We start from the raw sequence: 9,814 nt of genomic DNA, 5'->3' as shown, positions 1-9,814 counted from the left end.
CCGATGTTAGAGATAATAACTGTGAATCTTTGTGTAGCACAAATTTTGAACTATAGTTTCGCTAATATAATAATCTGTATTGGTGTTTTTAATTAAAATGTTTATCAAATGAAACATGCTTGATAAGTAACCTAAATATATAAGAATGGTGATTCTGTAATTTATGGAGTTTACATTATTCTGAATAGTGCGTGGTCTTCCAAATATAAAGATAAGAGTGTATGATATATAGGAGTGTGCTCCCCGGCCATCCGCTAATATTACACGGATGACCACCCGGTCCGTACTCCCATGTGTCAGAATTTCATTGATCACTTCAAATTCATTTGTACTGTGGATTCCTTCTCAGAGAATTTGAATTTAAATGGGTCCCACATGTAATTTAAATATATTATCATATCACGAAATTTTGAATCTTGAATTTGGCGCCTAGATTCCAAAGGCGATATTTCAAATAATATGAGTCAGTGTATAAAAAAATATTAATAATATAATACAGAGTCTAGCAATTAGGGAACAAGATAGTAGGGACAGTACACCAACACATTGAAGAATGCATTACTTCTGTATTGTACCTAGGATAGTGAAGGAACCACCTCTATACAGATCGATATTAATACAAGGATTGCATATGTGTAATGATGTAATTACATTTAATGAAATATTGACCTTCTATATTTTCTGTTAAGTATCCGTTGAGATTAATGTTCATTAATTAGTGTAAAAACTAAAAAATCATTTTTAAATATAACTCTGGAAATCTTTTTATGGCTATATAATACATACAAATTTTGTAAAATACAAACATATCATGTGAAATACATAAATATCAAAATAATCCAGGTAATTATATTATTTATTTTCATATGGCCGTGCAATGGCATAAATTTTATATTGATTTGTTCGGTACATTAACAGACAAATTCTCCTGTAATTTCTGTATTGTCTCTGAGATTGATTTGCCGATAATTAACCCCATATGGGCCGATGTTAGAGATAATAACTGTAAATCCATTTAGGTGTAACAATATAATCTTTGTGTAACACAAATATTGAACTATTGTTTCGCTAATATAATAATCTGTATTGGTATTTATAATTAGAATGTTTATCAAATGAAACTTGGCTGATAAGTGACCTAAATATATAAGAATGGCGATTCTGTAATTTATGGAGTTTACACTCTTCTGAATAGTGCGGGGTCTTCAAACTATAAAGATAAGAGTTTATGATATATAGGAGTGTCCGCGCGGCCATCCGCTAATATTACACCGATGGCGGACCCGTCCGTACTGCCACGTGTCAAAATTTGATTGGTTACTTCAAATTCATTTGTACCTTGGATTCTTTCTCCGAGAATTTGAAGTTAAATGGGTCCCACATGTAATTTAAATATATTATCATATCACGAAATTTTGAATCTTGAATTTGGTGTCTGGATTCCAATGGTGATATTGCAAATAATATGAGTCAGTGTATAATAAAATATTAATATTATAACAGGTAGACTAGCAATTTGGGAACAAGGTGGGTATCAATGTATAATTATTAAACTAGAGTCTAGTTATGGGTCACTGTTCCGAAATTGAGTGTCCTTTGTTTTCTGTTGCAGGCTTGGCCAGTAAGGATTATCTCTATATATATGCCCTCATACTGATATATTATTATACAAGATGGACAGAGAAGAAATTATGGCTGTTTATCTGCTGTTTGTTTGCTACGACCTAGCATAGCTCATTAAATGCATCCATGGGATATGTATTGTGGAAGCAATGAAGAAGAATCCCCAGTCTATTCTTGAGTTTGTCAACGCCTTGCATAAACATGAAGAAGCCGTGTACCGAATGCTACATGTAGCTGTCAGTGCAAATAAAGAAGACGAGGACGACTCCACTGTTGCTACGGTTATTAACCCGAGTGGAAGTAATAACAAAATAAAAGTTGAGCATTCGGACGATGCCGGATCTTCTAAGTAAATGGTTTGTTGTGATATGTACTCGGATTTATCCATTTATTATGCACTGGGCTTTAAATGTATTCAATAAAAAAATATTTATGTTATGATTATAAAAAATTTCACATCATTAACTAGGATACTTAATAGACAATCATAAGTAAAAAATTATTAGAAACTCTTAATATATATTGAATTGGACTTAGGCCGAGTTTTCTACAGATATAATATGTTGTTCAAATTAGTCTACATAGTCACCTGCCATTTCTATGTAGGTTTTTACATCTTCACTTGACTTGTCAGACTGGATTTTTGGATGATAAACAATAGAAGAACTGGGTGAAACAATATCAAATAATCTCTGATTTGTTACATGTGCTCTCCCTTCTAGCTGTATTAATGCGTGGAGATGTGGACTCCCATCTTCATGTGTCTCCCTTGCCACCCTAATGAATTTTTTTGTTGCTTGGGAGAATAACAGCTACCAGCTTTTCCAGTGCATATTCCTTTGATAAAGAACATCTTGGATAAGTGAGGAATATGTTCTTAACATTTAATCTAAATTTTCTAGGTTGTAGTGGCATTTTTTGTAATTTATGGAGTTTACACTCTTCTGAATAGTGCGGGGTCTTCAAACTATAAAGATAAGAGTGTATGATATATAGGAGTGTGTGCCCCGACCATCCACTAATATTACATGGATGACCGCCCGGTCCGTACTGCCACGTGTCAGAATTTGATAGTTTACTTCAAATTCATTTGTATCGTGGATTCCTTCTCTGAGAATTTGAATTTAAATGGGTCCCAGATATAATTTAAATATATTATCATATAACAAAATTTTGAATCTTGAATTTGGCGCCTGGAATCCAACGACGATATATCAAATAATATGAGTCAGTGTATAATAAAATATTAATATTATAATGGGTAGACTAGCAATTGTGGAACAAGGTGGGTATCAATGTATAATTATTAAACTATAGTCTAGTTATTGGTCGCTGTTCCAAAATTGACTGTCCTTTTTTTTATGTTGCATGCTTGGCCAGTAAGGATTATCTCTATATATATGCCCTCATACTGATATATTATTATACAAAATGGACAGAGAAGAAATTATGGTTGTCTATCTGTTGTTTGTTCACTATGGCTCGGCAGAGCTGATTGAAAAGTATCCAAGGGATATGTGTTGTGGAAGCAATGAAGAAGAATCCCCAGTCTATTCTTGAGTTTGTCAACACCTTGCATAAACATGAAGGAGCCGTGTACCAAGTACTACGTGTAGCTGTCAATGTAAATAAAGAAGATGGGGACGACTCTGCTGTTGCTACGGTTACTGACCCGAGTGGAAGTAATAAAAAAATAAAAGTTGAGCATTCGGGCGATGCGGACTCTTCTAAGTGAATGGTCTGTTGTGATATGTACTCGGATTTATCCGTTTGTTATGCACTGGGCTTAAAATGTATTCAATAAAAAAATAGTTTATGTTATGATTATAAACAATTTCACATCATTAACAAGGATACTTAATAGACAATCATAAGTAAAAAATTATTAGAAACTCTTAATATATATTGAACTGGACTTGGGCTGAGTTTTCTAAAGATATAATATGTTGTTCAAACCGGCCCACGAAATGCTTGACTGTCCTAATTATAGAATTAATGGAAATAATACCAAAACTACTAAGAAAATTAATAACATTACATTTGAATATATGTAGGAAGTTTTCTGTACGTGGACGTAATGTTGTCCATATACGGAAGATTAACTAGCATTTGTTAATACCAAGAGACTTTTGTAGATTATAATTGAATCTGATTTCTATTGTCAGCCTGTCCCAGTTGTTGTTGCATGGCCTGTCCAAGTGATCTTTTACTTTGAAATACAATGGATTATGGAGTTCCCAAAAAAATACTCCAGTATTTGCCTGTTCCTCCGTAAGTATTTCTCCGGTTCTGCTATCCATTATTAGTTTGAACTATCGGATGATGGGATGGTGTTATTGTCTCCTTCTTGGGTCGTGATGAATAGATTATGCACTAGGAATTCAAACTGTTCATTTTTTAAGGTCCAATCTTGGAGGCCCATATTTTCATGCCTGTCAAGGAATTCCTTGTAGCTTGAATCGGTACCCGGGTTGCATAATACAATAGACGGTATGCCTCCTTTGATACGAACTGGCTTTCCATATTTGTAGTTAGTTTGCCAGTCTCTTTGTGCACCGATGAGCTCCCTCCAGTGCTTTACACGTAGATAACCTGGTGATACGTCATCAATTACATTGCATAATACATCTTGATGAAATGTCGAGGGATTGAAATCCAGATGACCACATATACAGCTATGTTTACCCAAAGACCTGGTCCCATGCAGTTTTCCCAATTCCGCTTGGGCCTTCAATAATTAAGCTCGTCAGCTGAATACATTCTTCCTTATGGATTATTATATTTTCTCCAGTCTGCGCAAAGTCATTAATCAAGAAATTGTGATTAATACAATCATTCGTTACCCGTGTTACCCTGAAAGTTGAATAATTCCATAAATATGTGTAAGGATATATGGGTTTGTAAAATATCCTTTCATAGTTGGGCAGTAGGTTGTGGTATTGTAATGTAAAAACTCTTGGGTCATGTTGCTTGATAATCTTCAAAGCATCTTCGGTTGAACCTGAATTAAGAGCCTCACCATATATAGTTGATAATGAGCCTCTCTCGTTCCTTGTTGATCTTTTGTCTTGCTGGAATGTGCCCCAGTCTACGTAGTCACCTACCTTTTCTATGTAGGTTTTTACATCTTCACTTGACTTGGCAGACTGGATGTTTTGATGATAAACAATAGAAGATCTGGGTGAAACAATATCAAATAATCTCTGATTTATTACTTGTGCTCTCCCTTCTAGCTGTATTATTGCGTGAAGATGTGGACTCCCATCTTCATGTGTCTCCCTTGCCACTCTAATGAATTTTTTATTGCTTGGGAGAATAACAGCTACCAGTTTTTCCAGGGCATATTCCTTTGATAAAGAACATCTTGGATGAGTGAGGAATATGTTAACATTTAATCTGAATTTTCTAGGTCGTAGTGGCATTTTTTGTAATTTATGGAGTTTACACTCTTTTGAATAGTGCGGTGTCTTCAAACTATAAAGATAAGAGTGTATGATATATAGGAGTGTGTGCCCTTGCCATCCGCTAAATGTTATATTATATCACGTGTCTACGTCCGAATGGGCGCCCAAAAAAGCTGGTATATATAGGAGTGTGTGCCCCGGCCATCCGCTAATTTATATTATTTCACTGATCTTTTATTATGCTTTCCTTAATTGATGTTTCAATTGAGTTCCAATCTTGAATGCTTGTTGAATGATTTCTCACTTATAGTGACACTAGGGTTGAGAGTCCATCTTGGTAATCGTTGTTGATGAGTGACACACTACGAGGGTTAGACATTGCTTAATTGGAGAGGGTTGAGAGGGTGAGCCGAGAGGTAGCAGAGCGTCCCTTTTTCCTCCGGTGTGATTTATCCTACCTCTATTTCCTTGAGTTCATTGCGGTCACAATAGAGTGAAGTTCTAGAGGATGAACTTCGCTGGGGCTTAGTTGCGCGAGCAATAGAGTGAAGCGTTGAAGTGACTCTAGTGTCTGTGGCTTAAATGTGACTAGGGACCTTTCACCTGGACCAAAGGGTTAGGTCTATACATAGGAAGAGGGTTTATCACTTGGATTACCTAGAACTCCATGTAACTTTACGCAGTGTGAGGTGTTGTGATTGAGCGATTTCTCCGTTGGGACATAGTGTAAAGTTAGTCACTGTTGACCTTAGATTTGGGACCGTGTGCTTAAGGATTTCCACGACTCATTGAGCATTGATTAGGAAGTATAATAGTGGGTCTTGCACTTAAAACATTAATCCTAGGGGGAGCATTGTCCGAATATCCCACTTTTATCAATTGCCTTACCTCTCACTTACTTGTGCCTCTCATCCTTGTTTCTTTTGTCTTTGTTCACATTACATTTTATCGACACTATCAGTGTTCACTTTCACGTGTTTTAGTAGCAATTTAAGTATTTTTAGTCCCTACTCCATGTGGATACGATACCCCACTCACCTGGGATTTATTACTCGACAAACCTGTATACTTGCGGGTCACACGCAAGGGGCGTTGTCAAGTTTTTGGCGCCGTTGCCGAGGATTAGGCATCTAGAGATACTTTGCACTTTACTATCTTAGCTATTTATTCATTCTATTTCATATCTTCTTATTCTGTCATCATTCTAATTTTGTTTTCTTTATTTTGGTTCAGCTCTAGGTTATGACCCAAGGGAACCCTTTGACATTGCTTGAAGATGATCCTGAATTTGAACGTACACTCAGAAGAATGGGTAAACAACCTATGCAAGAACCATTGAATCAAGCTGAAATAAACATTGAAGGGTCAGAAAACATGGCGGAACAGAATGAACAACAAAGAACACTCTCTGATTATGCCAGACCATCAGAATTGGGGATACAATCTAGCATTGTATGACCTCCGATTACAGTTCCGAACTTTGAGCTGAAGCCAGCATTCATCAAGATGACTCAGTGGTCAGTGCAGTTAAATGGTTTGGCCGATGAGGATCCAAACAATCACATTGAAAAAAACTTTTTGGAAGTTTGTGACTTGCTGAAAATCAACAGCGTTACAGATGATGCTATTAGATTGATGTCTTTCCCATTATCTCTAAAAGGAAGAGAAAATCAGTGGTTACATTCTTTACCACGAGCGTCCATTACGACTTAGAATGAGATGGTTGAAGCCTTTTTGGCTAGGTACTTCCCTCCGGGAAAAGTTGGCAAAGCTTCATAATGGGATTTCATTGTTTGTTCAGATGGAGCTTGAGTCCTTGTTTGAGACATGTTAGCGATTCAAGGACCTTTTGCGGAAGTGTCCTCAACACGGATTCCCTGAGTGGATGATTATTCAGACTTTTTATAATGGGTTGAATCCAAGTACAAGACAACTTCTAGATGCTGCTCGGGAGGTATAATGGGGAATAAGACGCCTCATGAAGCCCGATAGTTAGTAGAATAAATGGCCATGAATAGTTACTAATGGAATGCAAGGGAGAAGAAGAAAGTGACCGGTATCCATGAGATCGATGCGGTTACATCGTTGGCGGCCCAAGTGGAGGCATTGAGTAAGAAGTTAGATACTATAACTTCTTCGAGATTGGCGGCCGTAACGAGTTGTGATGGATGTGGAGGGGACATGACCCATCCGATTGCTCGATAACTGTTGGTGGTACACCATCTGTTGAGCAAGTTGACTATGTGGGTAATGTAATGAGAAACCAAGGCAATCCGTATAGCAATACCTACAATTCGGATTGGAGGAACCACCCTAATTTCTCATGGAACAACCAAGGGCAACAAAAGGCCACCACAGCACCGGGTTTCCAACAACAACAAGCCCCAAACATGGAGAATAGAGTTTTAGGCTTGGAGACCCGGATGATCGGTTTGGAGAAAGCCTTGACTAGATTTGTACAGTCATCGGATACATGGTTCCAATCAGTTGAGACTACACTTCGTAACCACACCGCTTCTTTGCACAACCTAGAGAATCAAGTGGGGCAAATCGCGAAGTCTCTATCAGAGAGACAACAAGGTAGTTTGCCTAGTAATACTGAAGCCAACCGATGCGAACATGTGAAGGAGATGACTTTGAGAAGCGGTCATGAGGTGGAGGGCAAACTTCCTAGTGAAAAGACCAATGTTGAGGCACCGGAGGTTGTGGAGGTTGAGGAAAAGAGTTATCAAAGAAAAGAAGTGGCACCCCACCTTACAAACCAAGAATCCCTTATCCTTCAAGATTAAAGAACGACCAAAATGATGAACAATATAATAAATTTCTAGGTTTGTTTAAGCAATTACACATAAACATTCCTTTTGTTGAGGCATTATCCCAAATGCCTAGGTATGCAAAGTTCTTAAAAGATTTGTTGACCAATAAAAGGAAATTAGAGGAGAGTGCCTCCATGATTCTAGATGCATCTTGCTCGGCGGTCTTGCAAAGGAATATGCCGAACAAGAAGAAAAGACCTAGGAAGCTTCATTATCCCGTGCAACATTTGTAATTTGGGTAAAGAGATGGCATTAGCGGACCGAATGGTGAGACATCCGAGGGGCATCATTGAAGACGTGCTTGTCAAGGTGGACAAGTACATATTTCCTGTAGACTTCATAGTGTTGGATGTCGATGAGGATGCAGATGTTCCTTTGATACTTGGGAGACCATTCTTGCGCACTTCCAAGGCATTGATCGACATAGACGGTGGGGAGTTGACACTGAGGATTAGAGATGACAAAGCTCACATACCTCCTTGCCAAAGTTATGCGACATTCTCTTGACTTTGATGATACTTTATATTTTATTGACACTACTGATGAGCTAATCGATGAATATGTGCAGGAAATGTTGAATCTGTATCCATACGAGGAGTTGCTGGACCAAGACGAGGAGAAAGAGGAGTTGATGATGCTTGCTCTAGAAGGAAAAAAAGTACTACCTTCTCCAGGGATCATGAAAAATATGCTCCAGAAGATGAAGCAAGCGAGAAGACACCACAAGAAACGCCCAAGGCTGTTGGGAATGTACATGAAAGGAACAAGAGTGACTGATCCTCAAGTGGTAACAAGCTCGATAACTCCCCTCTACCTTCAAAAGACTTTTTTGCTCACCGTGCTTTCAAGTCATGTGTAAGAGGAAAACCTTCATCTATGAGCCCCTGTGAGGTAAGACAAAGTACGTCAAGCTTAGTGACGTTAAACAAGCGCTTCTTGGGAGGCAACCCAAGCATTTTACTATTTTTCTAGTTGTAGTTCAGTGTTTGCATGAATAAGACATTGAGTGTTGGTGTCTATATGTTTTGATGCATTGCTATGATTTTTCTTGTGGTTTTTTGGTGTTATCGTGTGCTTTAATGTGTTTGGCAAAGTTTTTGGTCGTGGGAGCTAGTTTCTCATGTTTTTACTGGTGTATTTTGCATGATAGGGCAGGCTCTAAGTGTATTTGCATGTTCAATAATTTTCTGCAAAGCCTGCAGAGTTTTTAAAGCATCCAGAGAAAATGCACGGGCGTGTGGAATTTCCACACACCCGTGGGTCTCTACTATGAGCTCATCCCGAGAGGGCACAGAGGCGTGCACTTGCCCCTGTGAATGACCTTGTGACATTCGCACGCCCGTGGGTAATTTCCGCACGGGCATGTGAGTTTTACAGAGACTTAGAAATTTTCCCGAGAGCACACAGGGGCATGGACCCGCCCCTGTGGGTGATCCTGTGACAAACACATAGGTGTGGGTATTTTCTGCATGTCCGAGTGGATCTCTACAGAAGACCTTTCCTCCATCCCGAGAAGACACAGGGGTGTGCGTTTGTCCCTGTGAGTTGGGCCTGTGAAGGTCCACACCCGTGTTGAATTTCTGCACAGGCGTTAGTCATACTTAGAGAATTCTCTCGATTGGACAGAGAGTCCATTAGGGCGTGCGTTTGTGCCTTTGTGGGTCGGGTGCACGGGTGTGGGTAATTTTCGCATGCCCATGTGGTTGCGTGCAGAGGGTATTAAGTATTTTCCCGAGAGCACACAGGGGTGTGCGTTCGCCCATGTGAGTCTCTCCTGTAGTGTCACACGGGCGTGGGTAATTTCCACACGCCCGTGTAGATACACAGAATTCCAAGAGACACGAATTTTTCTTTAAAATCTCTTTGAGATTTTTCTCCATTACACCTTCAATTACTCGGAGGGCATTCTTAATCAGTTGCCCGACCTCTCATCGCTAGCTTAAAGGGTTTTTATTTAATTTCCACGCTGAT

General features: G+C 38.7%; 1 non-coding gene across 1 annotated transcript; it reads right to left on the bottom strand.

The window, feature by feature from the left end:
* Positions 1-6,795: 6,795 nt before the first annotated feature.
* LOC120269723 lies at positions 6,796-6,902 on the bottom strand. The gene has a single exon (XR_005539363.1). It is a non-coding gene; the product is annotated as a small nucleolar RNA R71 (small nucleolar RNA).
* Positions 6,903-9,814: the final 2,912 nt, after the last annotated feature.

The sequence above is a fragment of the Dioscorea cayenensis genome, chromosome 9 (genome assembly GCF_009730915.1).
Source record: "Dioscorea cayenensis subsp. rotundata cultivar TDr96_F1 chromosome 9, TDr96_F1_v2_PseudoChromosome.rev07_lg8_w22 25.fasta, whole genome shotgun sequence".
NCBI classification, from domain to species: Eukaryota; Viridiplantae; Streptophyta; class Magnoliopsida; order Dioscoreales; family Dioscoreaceae; genus Dioscorea; species Dioscorea cayenensis.
Note: the sequence above shows the minus strand (reverse complement) of the source record. Positions and strands in the feature narration are given on the sequence as shown.